Source organism: Rattus norvegicus, chromosome 4, assembly GCF_036323735.1.
Source record: "Rattus norvegicus strain BN/NHsdMcwi chromosome 4, GRCr8, whole genome shotgun sequence".
Lineage (NCBI taxonomy): Eukaryota > Metazoa > Chordata > Mammalia > Rodentia > Muridae > Rattus > Rattus norvegicus.
In genome coordinates, this window is record NC_086022.1 from 69,170,391 (window position 1) to 69,184,099 (window position 13,709).

Here is a 13,709-nt window from a genome sequence, read left to right on the forward strand (position 1 = left end):
GCAGGGGCAGGCTTGTAACCCGGAGGTGCAGATTTGTTGGAGGGAATAACCTGGAGACTGGTGCTAGACACTGGATTTGTTGGGGGTGGGGGAGGTAACCTGGAGACAACGCAGGCTTTGTTGGGGGGTAGCCTGGAAACTTGTGCTAGGCTCATTAGTTTACTTGAGTTCAAACTTAGATCAGGTTCTCTTTTGAGACTAAATTTGGTCTCTCACTACCATTCGTGGCTTATTTTATGATTTTTTTTCCAGTTCTGAGACTTGAGCGGCTTTTTATTACCGTATTAAGATTGTTGTTGTTGTTGTTGTTTCTGTTTTTGAGACAAGATCTCAAAAACCTGCCGTTCTAGATGACCTCAAACTCCTTGGCTGATCTCAAATGTTCACCATCAGCCTGCCTCTGCCTTAGTACCAACCACACCCTGAAAGTTGTATTTTTGTTTTGTTAACATCTATTTCCTGGTGGTAGCAATTTGATTTGCTCCCCACCCCTGTGTGTGTGTGTGTGTGTGTGTGTGTGTGTGTGTGTGTGTGTATGCATATGCTCGCTTTTTTTTTTCTTTTTTTCGGAGCTGGGACCGAACCCAGGGCCTTACGCTTGCTAGGCAAGTGCTCTACCACTGAGCTAAATCCCCAACCCCATGTGCTCGCTTTTGAAACAGGTTCTCACTCATGTAGCCCAGGCTAGCCTTAAACTTGTTGGATTTCTAAACCGGCCTTGAACTCCTGATCCTTCTGCTTTTATATTCCAAATGGTGAGGCTGCACACTGGGATGGATGTTGAACCGGATATCAATGACTAATAGTTTAACAGGTAGAACTATGACCTGACTGGTGTTGGGGTGGGACTGAGGTGGTGAGGAGAATTTCCACGGAAAGCACGTTAGGCAGATTGCTGCCCCACCCACCACAGCCAATGCTGAGGAGGCGATCCCCTTAACTGAGTCCTGATCTAAAAGCTGTCTTTGGGGTAGTGTGAAGTGGGACTAGAGTTCAAGTGTAAATCAGAAGGTGAATTCAGAGACATCCCTGTAGTCCCAGCACTTGGAAGGTGGAGGCAGAAGACCAGAGCTACCCTCAGCTACGTAACAAATTCAAGGCTAACCTTTGTTACCAGAGACTTTAATCTCCAAGGAAATACCCACAGCACTAAATAAGTAAATAGCATTTGTAACAGATAAAACACAGCCAGCTAAGTGACTTTTTGTCATATAGCCAATGTGAGACAGGAGCCAAGCTGCCTACCAGGATGACATCACAGGTACAGCAGCCTGCTACAGTTAGCTCCAGATAATAAGGCCCAGATGTTATAAACAGCCCTTCTGACACACTGACTTTAAGGTGAGCTTTTCCGTGAGCTTCCTGGAGATAGACAGTAGCTACATGGTCTATTCCCTCCTTTCACCCCGTCTACTTTATAATAGACGCCTAATTACCCACAACTCTCGAATCTGCTCCATGTCACCATCAGGGATGTGATAATCAGCCTGAAGGTCTTGGGAGCTGAGCCTGAACCACTGTCTCTAGGTTTCAAGACTCAGAATAAGCTGAGATCAGAAGGAACCACATTTCCTGTACAGGTGGAAGAAAGGAGTCACAGAAAGCACCATAGCAACCAAGTGACAGACAGGCTAGGATGCACCAGACCTTTCTGTCTCCCATACTTACTTACCTTCCCTTGCTGCCTTGGTGTCCATGGGGAGAGGGAGGGTAAAGGCTGGAAAAAAAACAAAAACAAAACAAAACAACAACAACAACAAGAAAAACAAAACAAAACAAAACAAAAACCTGCTTTGGCTGAGCCAAACCAGACTCTAATCTTCTGGAATTGTGTAAAAACAACTCCCAGGGCTGAGCTGAGTGGCTCAGCTGGTAAAATGCCTACTGTACAAGCAAGAGGACCTCAGAACACACAATTAAAAGAGCAGGGGGCGGGGTGGGGGTGCTGCTTGTAATCCCAGCACTGGGGAAGTAGACACCAGAGCACTAGGGGCTTGCTGGACAGCCAGTCTAACCTCATCAGCAAGAGGCAGGCCAAAGCAAGGTGGTCTGGCTAGATGGCTCAGTCGGTACAAACCACTTGCCATGCAAACCGGAATTCCTGAGTTTGGATCCCCAGAGCCCACATGAAAACCTCAATGAGCACAGTGGCCTCCAACAGGAGATGAAAGGCTGAGACAGAAAAATCAGTGGAACTCTCAGGTCAAGTAGCAGGGGATATGGAATAGCAAGGAGTCTCTGTCTCAGACAAGGTAGAAAACTGAGGACTGATGTCAGGATGACTGCTGACGCCATGTGTGCTCTCTGAGTGTGCCTGTCTGTGTCCACACACAGAACATGTGCACAACACACATATCACATATCAAATACACATACATTCACACACACATACACTTTGAGGTGGAAGGCACCAAAGAAACAATACTATAGGTTGACCTCTGGCCTCCACATGTGTATGCACCCTAATATACATAGCACCAGCCCTCATAAACACCCCATGAATAAATACCAATGCCTACAATTTATTTGTATTCTCTCTCTCTCTCTCTCTCTCTCTCTCTCTCTCTGTGTGTGTGTGAATTTATTTGTATTCTCTCTCTCTCTCTCTCTCTCTCTCTCTCTCTCTGTGTGTGTGTGTGTGTGTGTGTGTGTGTGTGTGTGTGTGTGTACACATGCATACATGTGCATGAATGGATTTGGAAGCAAGTGCTTTTATACACTGAACCATCCTCCTGGCCCTAATGCCCACAGTGTAAATGGAAGTGATCAGGACATGCTACTCCTGAGTGTGTCACGTTAGCCCAACACAAGTTTTAAGCAGAAGGCAGTTGAGCATTAACAGCCACAGAGGCGTTCTTTATTAGGAGCAGCATGAGGCTTCACTGTGCCTGTGGCTTTCTTCCAAGAAGACAGAGGGGACTCTTATCACCAAAGACAGGAGAGGAATGGGATGAGTCGGCATGAGCTCAGGCCCTCTCATTTCTTATCATTTCTGGCTTTTTATATGTGTTTTTACATATATATGTATATATAACTTGGTTTTGTTTTTAAATTTGTTTTCGTGGGTCTGAAGAGATGGCTTAGTGGTTAAGAGCACTGGCTGCTCTTGTAGAGGACCCAATTTCTATTCCCAGCACCCATGATGTAGTGACTTACAACTACCTGTAACTACACTACCAGGAGATCCAATGCTCTCTTCTGGACTCTGTGAGCCCTAGGCATACATGTAATACACAGACATACAGACAAAACACGTACACACATAAAACAACTTAATTTTCTTTTTGTCTCTTTTGGCTCTAAACTTGCTAGGCAGTTACTCTGTCGCTATATTCCCAGACCCCAACTTACTTGTTATTTATTTAGAGATAGAGTTTCTCTGTGTAGCTCTGTCTGTCCTGGAACTTACTCTGTAGACCAGGCTGGCCTCTGCCTCCTGGTGCTGGGATCAAAGACGTGCACCATCACCTCCAGGCCCAACACAAGTTTTTCTAAAGTGCACATGTATGCCTTCTTATTTCCTTTTTTTTTTTTTTTTAAGATTTATTCATTTATTATATATAAGTACACTGTAGCTATCTTCAGATACACCAGAAGAGGGCATCAGGACTCTTTACAGATGGTTGTGAGCCACCATGTGGTTGCTGGGAATTGAACTCATGACCTCTGGAAGAGCAGTCGGGTGCTCTTAACCACTGAGCCATCTCTCCAGCCCTCTTATTTCCTTTTTGCAATAGGATCTCACCACATAACCCCGATTAGTCTGGAACTTGCTATGTAGACCAGGTTGGCCTGGAATTCACAGAGATCTGCCTTCCTCTGCCTCTTGAGTGCTGGGGTTAAAAGTATGTGCCAAGAGAAACCCTGTCTAGAAAAAACAAACAAAACAAAACAAAACAAAACAAAACAAAATAAAACAAAAAAGTGTGGCACCTCACCTGGCTGCATGCAAGTCTTTCACTGACTATATAGTTAAAAGTAGAATTACCAGATCATAGGACATTTTTTAAAAGATTTATTTATTATTTTATGTGTATTAGAACGCTGTAGCTGTCTACAGACACACCAGAAGAGGCCATCAGATCCCATTACAGATGGTTGTGAGCCAACATGTAGTTGCTGGGAACTGAACTCAGGACCTCTGGGAGAGCAGTCCATGCTCTTAACCAATGAGCCATCTCTCCAGCCACGTAGAACATGTTCATTTCCAATTTTGCTTGGAATATCAAGTTTTCCCAAGTGTATGTGCGGTTTTATTACCACCATTTATTGCTTCATATTTTCTCTTCAAACTGTATTCTAAAGGAACCGAGGGATCTCCAGTGACCTGACTCCAGCCTATCAGCAAAGCTATGGCTCAATCAGAATAGGCAGGGGCTTGGGGATATGGTAGGTACAGTGCTCACTTATACCATATAGAAAGGTTGGTTCAACCTCCAGAATGCCATAAAAACTGAGCTTGGTAGTGTAAGTGAGTCTTAACTACTGGGAGACACCCCCCCAAGTGAAACATGAGAACAGAGTTCGATGCTGAAAAGCTCTCAGGGAGAACTTTCCCTCAGGATGGAGACCCTCCAACTCCAAAGACCAGACCGAGACACCACAGGATGCAATCAGCAAGAGGATTTGGTTTATTGTCGGGATACACAGGCACAGGCACCTGCGGGCGCTTCAGTCACTCGGGGGACTGGCGCGCCCCACAGAACCAAGGATGGGCTTTTATAGGATTTTGGGGAGCAGAAGCAAGCATACAGAAGCAGATGCATGGTTACAGGGATATAATTGGTGGATTCTAATATGGCAAGGGTTTAGCCCGGGGGCAAGTTTCCTAGCTACCTTCCTGAAACATAACGGCTGACTCGGCCCCCCAAGGGTTCAGCCTGGGGGCAAGTTTCTTAGCTACCTTCTTGGAACATAACGGCTGACTCGGCCCCCCAAGAGTTTAGCCCGGGGGCAAGTTTCTTAGCTACCTTCTTGGAACATAACGGCTGACTCGGCCCCCCACCAGGGTGTGGGACCTCTCCCGGGGCTTTTTTTCATTGTCAGGTGCTCAACCGAAGTCGTCCTGTTGCCAGGCCTTCAACCAAACATATCTTGCTTGGCAGCCGCTGTGTACTCAGTGTTCTAACCTTTCCCTGAACCAGTCATCTTAAGTACAGCCTTGCAAAATGGCGTTACTGCTGCTAAGCTGGGGTCTTTCAGATGCAAGTACAAGAGGTTTATTTTCCGGCACGTTGGGGTCAACCTTCAATCAACCCCTTGAGGTGAGTTCCTAGAAGGTGACCCCAAATGGCTATAACAAGCAGTTTTTATACTTTTTAGGGGTATAGGTTGCATCAGCAAGGTTACAGTTTAAACTTATTGGCTAAGCATATTGACCTTTGAATCTATTGGCTAACAAGCATGTGGCATGCATTCGAACTCTTTCTGGGACCAGAGGGTCAGGTGACTGTGTCAGTACATTCTTTGGATTTTCAAGTGTCCCAGCTCCTCCTGAGAACTGTGGGTGGAGAGTGGAACTTGGCCTAGCCTTGACCGAAGACAAGAAGCTGGTACTTGGCCTAATCTTGGCCTGAGGTGGTGGGTGTAAAGTTGTTGAGACCTCTTAGGGTCCCCATAACCCTACTTTCTACCAGGCCAAGCCTCTTAATAGCTCTTACACTTCAGTAAGAACTAGGGTCCTTACATACCTGTAAGTACAGCAGTCTGGGTTTTGGAAGCAGGATGATCACAAGTTTAAAGGTGAGCCAGTGAGATAGCTGCCCCACATGGGTACAAGGAATTGAACTTGTAAGAGTGGTGAGTATCTCCGGTCCGTGGTGGTATACACCTTTGAGAAGAGGCAGCCAAATCTCTGTGAGTTTGAAGCCAGCCTGGTTTACAGAGTGAGTTCCAAGGCTGCCAAGGATACGCAGGGAACCCCTGTCTCAGAAAAAAAAAAAAAAGTAGTAACTGTTAGTGTATAGGCATTCTGCTGGCCTGCCCTTGGGGACCTGGCAATAGCTTATGTCATTAAAGTATCTGCCAGGTGCACATAAAAGGATGACCTGCCACCCCAGTCTCTCCCTTTACCTTCTCCTCCCTCTCCCTAGACCTCAAGGCTCTGCCCCCGTCTGTCTGCCTGTCTACATGTCCACTCATCTGCCTCTACTCCTCCGAACCCTCAATCCTCTCCCTTTCTCTCCGCATCATGGCCCACTTGTCTGCCTCTGCCCTTTCCCAGGTCCTTCCTCACTCTGCTCCATTCCCTCAATAACTTCCTGCCTCCTTTACCCCAGATCAGTTGCATGACGTAATTACCCAGGGGCACATCTTGGCACGAGGCTGCCAAGTACTCCTTCCTTTTAAGTGCAGAGCCTTTTCTCCAGCACTATCCATTGATATTCTATGTATGAAATAGAGACATATTTATTTTTTTCTATATGGAAAACCACTTTCCTCAAGGATTCCTTGATTTGGGATATTTTGAAACAGCTTTAGAACCAATCACAGTTCTTTTAATATTTAAAAAATAAGGAAAATAAGGAGACTGGAGGTTGGGAGACTTGATTCCTAGTGCTACATAAACATGGCTGCACATGCCCATAACCCTCATCACTTAAGAACAATGGCTCCTCTTCCAGAGGACCTGGCTTCAATCCCCAGCACTCTTGTGGCAGCTCATAACTAGTCTGTAACTCTAGTCCCAGCAAATCTAATGCTGTCTTCCAGCCTCTGTGGTCACTGAGCACATACACGGCACAGAGGCATGCACACAGGTAAAACACCCATACACATAAAGAAAAGTCATCACGTGCTACTGTTCCAGTCTAGGCCTCTCAGCCTGGTTCATCTTCTCTGCCAGGTAAAGGAATAACAGGCAACAGGGAATATCCTGACCACAGCAAACAGAATCAACCACTGAATGAAAGGCTTTCTTTACAGGTGAGAAAATGTGCCCACTCACACAGCAAGCACATACAGGTCTTCCTTCCCTAATTTAGGTTTGGTGGGTGATCAGGTCACAACTGTTAGGTAACATGTCCTGACCTGGCCTTGAACTTGGTGAGCCAATCTATCTTCAGAAGAAAAAAGTTCTTTGTTTTGGGCTACCAGGCTTTTGTCTCAGGTCTGAAGGGAGAAGAAGACTGTCATCTTGGAAGTTCAACACCTGTATTACTTAGTCATGGCTCCTCTCCCTATCTGTCTGCCTGTTAAGAAGTCTATCTAATTCCTCACTACCTTAGTGCTCTGTAGATTTGGGAGTCCTATCTGGGTGTAGCTCAGTGGTAGATTCATTACTTACTTGGGAGAGGGCTTGGGTCATCCCTGAGGAGACACACACACACTCAGCATGTGTCTCTATCTTAAGTTCTATGACCCCAGTCCCTTAGTCAGGGTTTTCTCTGGTTCCTCTGGCCTGGCATCCCGGCTTTCGTTTCCAGAACAGCGCGAAGGTTTCCAGGGTGCTTCCCATGCTAGGGATGAGGGAAATTCTCTGCATAAGCTATCATTTTTAGACCCAGTAAACTGCTTGACCTTGGCCAAGCATAACAATGAGATTGTAGAAAGATGGAATGCTCTCTTTAGGTCGCACCAACAAAATCATCTTGAGCTCTATCCCTTTAAATAGCCATTACTATCAACCTTTGACAATGACCTACGGTTTTTAACTTTCAGATAAAACTCTCAGGAGCTTGACACACCCTACCTTCACCAACATTAAAGCTTAATAGGTGATAATAAAAATAGGGTTCTGTGCCGGGAGGTGGTGGCTGAGTGTGTTTGATCCCAGCCCTTGGGAGGCAGAGATCTCTGAGTCTGAGACCAGCCTGGTGTGCAGAGTAAGTTCCAGGGCAGCCATGACTATAAGGGAACCTCTGTGTCAACAACAAAACCAACCAATAGGGTTCACTTGCTGTTAAGGTTTGACTGTGAAGTGTTCCCTTTCCCCACCCCAGACCCTCAACAGGCTCATCTGTTTGGTCTGCTGGTCTCCAGGAGGTTGTAGAACCAATAAAAAGTGAGGCCTAGCTGGTAGAAGGGCACTAGGGACGGGCTGTCAAAAGTTACAAAGCCAGTCCTGCTTGCAACCTGGCCATCTTGTTTGCCACTGTGACACAAGGAGTCTGGCTACACACACCTGCTGCCGTCTGTTCCGCCACGATTTCAAGGTCAGCAACGCTGTAAAATTGCACCACCTTGCCTGGCTAGAATAAACTGGTTTCTCATCGCCCTGAGGTAGAGTTGACGCTTTATGTAGACACCGGAGGAGCCGAGGGAGGATGGGTACGAATTGGAAAAAAGAAAAGAGGAACAAAAACATTCCTGCTTCTTTGAAAAGCTGGGCTGTGCTGTGACCCTGGCCTTTTGTGTGGAGGCACCATCTGCCCTCCCAAGTGTGGCAATAAACTCCACTGTGTGTCTGAGAGATGCTGCTGCCATTCATGTGAGCGGAGCACATTGAAGCCACTCTGTTGGTGAGTTCAGGGACCCAGCAGGACGCTGACAGCTGCTATAATGAAAAGATGCTTTTCAAAGAAGAGCAGGGTCTCTAACAGCCGTGGGAGAACTTTGGGTGTGTATTGTGGAGTTATTCGCTGAGGCAGCAGACCTATTCCCAACCGCTTGAGAGTCAACCAACATGGGGTCATGGGGATTCTTTTTTTAATTTTTTTTCTTTCATCTCTGCCCTCAATTTTTGCTTAGCTCTGAGATAGGACAAAAAGACAGGAAAATTATGAGGTCATGAAAAGTAAAGGCACCCCACTCATGGGGTGGCCTTCAACTCAAGGTTAAGGCATTTCACCAGCAGCGAAGCAAGAATTCCAGCACAAATAACACCTCCTAAAGGCCCTTAAGCCTTCCTGGTTACACCTACAACTCTTTAGAAACTCTTTGTCTAAGCCTAGGGCTCCTGGTTTTACCTTTTGAGATGACAATCCATTTACACCCAAGGCTCCATTCTGTAATCTCATTTATTAAACGGAGAGATGAGCTCAGGCGGTGCTGACTCAGCCTTTAATCCCAGCACTTGGGAGGCAGAGGCAGGCACATCTCTGAGTTCCAGGACAGCCAGGGTTATTATACAGAGAAACCCTGTCTCAAAACCCTCTGTTACCTATGTCCCTCTCCCCTTCAAGCCCGATCACACAGCTTCGTCTGGTTAAAGTTACTTCAGATTCCAGAAACAGAAGAATGATTCCCCAAATAAAAATAATCTCTGCTGCCCAAGGCTATACCCTGAGGCTAGAGAAGGTGTCTCCTGAGAGCAAGCCTGCCCTCCCAAGCAGTAAGGACTTCGGCTTCCAGCCAGCCCATAAAACCAGAACATCTCTGAGATACTGATCAGCCTGAGAGCCTTGACGGACCACTGTTCAAGCACACCTTTTGCCCACTCTGATTCTTCCTCTATTTAACCCTAAAGCTCATGTCAGTACCCCAAGGCGGACTGGGCACACATCTTACTGGTTTGGCCGGTAAAAGTGCTTGCTGCTATATCTGACAACCTGAGTTGGATTCCTAAGACCCACATAGCCGACGGCTAATCTGACTTTCAGGTTGTCCCCTGATCTTCACATAGACCATGTTATGTGCCCTTCCTCTCCCAAGTAGGTAAAGGTAATAATAGTGCTTTGCTTTGTTCAGTTATTCAGAGAGAGCCTTGAACTCAGAGATCCACCTGCCTCGGGCGCTGGGATTACAATGGACGATCATGCCTGCCTTGATTCTTATTTATTTGTTTTTTTTTAATAAATAAATAAATAAAGCAAGCAAACTCTTTTTTTTTGCTTTTAAAGATGTATGTATGTAAATATGTATGTATGTATGTTTGTTATGTATGTATGTATGTATTATAAGTAAGCTGTAGCTGTCTTCAGGTACACACACCAGAAGAGGGCATTCTATCTTATTACAGATGGTTGTGAGCCACCATGTGGGTGCTGGGAATTGAACTCAGGACCTCTGCAAGAGCAGCCAGTGCTCTTAACCTGAGTCATCATCTCCCCAGCCTAAGAATTTTTTTTTTTCAAAGAAAATTTTCCGGGCTGGAGAGATGGCACAGTGGTTTGTTTGTTTTGTTCCTGTAAAAGCCATTCATTTAAAAGGATATCTGGCCCTGGCCTGCAGTGTGTTAGCTTTCTTGATCATGAACATGAGGCATTTGGTACAGACACAACTTTTTTTCCTTTTTTTCCCCCAAGTTTATGTATTTTATTTCAAAATAATCTTCCTGGCCAGGCATCCCTAGTAACTGAGATTAAAGGTTTTGGCTTTATTTGAGACAAAGTCTAACTAGGCTGACCTTGAACTTGCAGTGATCTCTTTGCATCTGGAGGAGGGCACTGTCTGGGATGGTAAGTCCATCCCACCATTTTGTGTGTGTGTGTGTGTGTGTGTGTGTGTGTGTGTGTGTGTGTGTGTGTGTATTTATCGAGGGTGTTTGTGTGCTTGTCTGTGTGCATGTACAAGTGAGGGCATGTACTTCCCTGAGTGTGTACACATGAAAGGATGTGTGCTTGAGTGTGTATGTGTGTCCATGTGATCATGTAAGGGGGTTAGAAGCTTGTCTACCTTTGTATACATAGAGGCCAGACAGAGGTCAACCTTGAGCATCTTCCTCTATTGTTTTCCACCTTTTTATAGATGTAGTTTATTTCTGTGTGTGTGTGTGTGTGTGTGTGTGTAGTGGGTACAGTGTGCATGTGTATGTCTCTGTATGTGAGTGGTGTGTATGAGTGTGTGAGTGAGCTGTATAGGGTATGTGTGTGTATGTGTGTACCTGTATGTGATGCGTGTGTATGAGTGAGTGATGTGGTGCATGTTGTCTATGTGTATGTGAGAGGCAGTGTGTGTTTGGTGTGTCTGTGTTCATGTGTAAGTGGTGTCTGTGTGTGTGTGTGCACGAGTGCATACATGTGTGTGAGTGCCACATGTGTATAGGTGGCCAGGAGAGAGTGATGGATCCTTCCAGAACTGTGCTTGTGAACCACCTAACATTAGTGCTAAAACCAAATTGAAGTTCTTTGGAAAAGCTAGAAGAATCCTTAATCCTTTTTGAGCAATAATATATATATGTATAGATATGTATTTTTTTAAATAAATGATTGTGGGGGCTGGGGATTTAGCTCAGTGGTAGAGCACTTGCCTAGCAAATGCAAGGCCCTGGGTTTGGTCCCCAGCTCCGAAAAAAAGAAAAAAAAGATTATATATATAAATGTTTATTTTAAAATTATATTTATCGTGTGTGTATGTGTGTGTATATGTATGTGTGTGTATGTATGCATGTATGTGTGTGTATGTATGTATGTATGTATGTGTGTGTGTGTGTGTGTGTGTATGTATGTGTGTGTGTGTGTGTGCATGTAAGTACAGAGGGATCTGACCTCTGTGACTGGAGCCACCCTGGGCAGCTGTGAACCACCTGACCTGGTTGCTGGGAACTAATTTATGTCCTATCTAAGAGTAGTTAAGTGTTCTGCACCACTAAGCCATCTCTCTGGTTCCATCTAGACCCTCATTAAACACACACACTCACACACAACCGTATATATATAATATATATGCACATATGTGTATACATACACACATACACATAAGCATACACACATAAGAAGAAAACCCACTGTATTTAATTAATCCTTCTTTCAGGAACATGGGTAGATCACAGTCAGTAAGCCAGTGGCTATATCAGTGAGGGAAACAAGATGTCCTCAATTCCACTTTCTAATTTACAGAATCTGGAGCTTGACATTTTAAGCTAAAGTTACTGGTCAGCAAGTGCTAAGTGTCCTCTTGTCCTGCCCCAACATAAACATTGCCACTGGATTTTCTCATGGGTGCCAGTTTCTGGCACAGGTCCTCGTGTCTGTGCACCAGGCACTTTACCCACTGAGCCATCTATCCAGCCCACCTCAGTCCGTTCTGTCTCTCTCTGGCTCACTGCTTACCCCTTTAACCTTTCCCCTTCAGTCAGGTAGAATTCTAGAACTAAGAGGACTGATTGACAGACAGGTTTGTGGCATGCCACTATGCCCCATGGGGCAATTATTCATGACTGGAGGCTGCACACTGGAACAGAAATAATCTTCTCATGGGGACTAGCTGGGCAGTAGCTGGGGGGAGGAAGGAATAATGGGTTCTCTCCACAGGTGCTTCCACAAAAGAGAAGGTCTCTCCGTGCTGAAGGAGCTGGGTTACGAGGTAGGAACTGCCTAGGGCAAGTTGAAGCTAAGGTGGGTATGCCAGAGCATGGCGTTCAGAGGCCTTACCTGAGTTAGGCAGGAAATCATGAGGAGATGGCAAGTTAAACACACAATACAGAACAGCACCCAACCCTTGATGTCTCCCCGAGACACCAGTCTTCACCCTACAGTCTCCAGTCTGGACGCTCCAGCCCAGACTCTGGCAGATGGGATGGGACTGCCCTTCAGATGGTTCCTCACTCTGAGGAGTTATAGACACAGCTGATTTGGAAGTAGCTGCTCCTGGCAGTTCTCCTGCTAAAGGGAAGATTGAGTCCTGAGCTGTGTTGGAGAGAGACTAACAGGAGAGGCCAGATCAGAGGGAGAGGCCAAACTCTAGCAAATCTGTTGTTGGATGAAGGTGGTGGGGGAGACAGAGCAGGAAGAACGCCATTACTCTAAACCCACATTTGCCATTCGGCACCTCAGATATCTGATTTCCAAGCTTAGTCCATAAAACTAAGTCTCAGGAGAAGAATGGCAGAGAGGAAGAAATTGTCATTTGCTCTGCAGAAACACACGCATGGAGGGATGTAAGACCGAGGTTTGGAGGCAGTTTTGAGCACTGACTACTCATTGGAATCCAATGCCCTTTTCTGGTGTGTGTGAAAACAGCTACAGTGTACTCATATACTAAAATAAATAAAACAAACTTTGAAAATAAAGTAGATAAGTCTGTATCGAGACAATGTAAATCTGAACAGGCATAAACTAAAAAAAAAAAAAAAACCAAAATAAGATATTCTAAAGTGACTCCCATTCTATCATACCACTGAAACAATGAAGCTCAACTCCACAAGGCAGAAGGGATGGTGCATGCCTTTAAGCCCAGCATTTGGGGAGGCAGAGAGGCAGGTGGATCTCTGACTTTAAGGCCAGCCTTAGCATACAGATCGTGTTCTAGGACATCGCAACCAGAACTACACAAAGAAACCCTGTCTCAACAACAAGAAAAGAAAAGAAAGAAGGAAGGAAGGATGGATGGAGAGACCGCAAAGAATTTCCCCAGGATTATCACTGTGGAAAAAGGAAAAGGCACTGGCCAGGAGAGAGCACTCATCTTCAGGGAGAGATTTACAACTGTGAGATTGTAAAACCAGCCTGCTGCTGAAAGAGTGTACCCCTAAACGGGGAGCCGCGTCTCTCGCTCCGATCAAGGGGTGGGGTGCCCCCAGGAATCACAAGTAGCCAGTCTTGATGTAACAGCAAGAGGTAGCTTTTATTAACGAGATCCCTATTAGCGGGATCCCAGGTCGATACGTATCTCACACAGGAGACAGAGGAATCGACCCCAGGCCTCCAAACTCGGGGGTTTATATAGGGGAGGTTAGGGGCATTCTCTCGGTTACACATGATTGGTCATTTCAAATGGTGCATAGTTACTTTCGGCACGAAATTACATCAGCAAGGAGTAAGTGCTCTCTAGCAGCTCGGCAGGCAGGTAGGGTGGCTCATCTCACTCAGGCGGGTGAAGGAAGGGGAGGG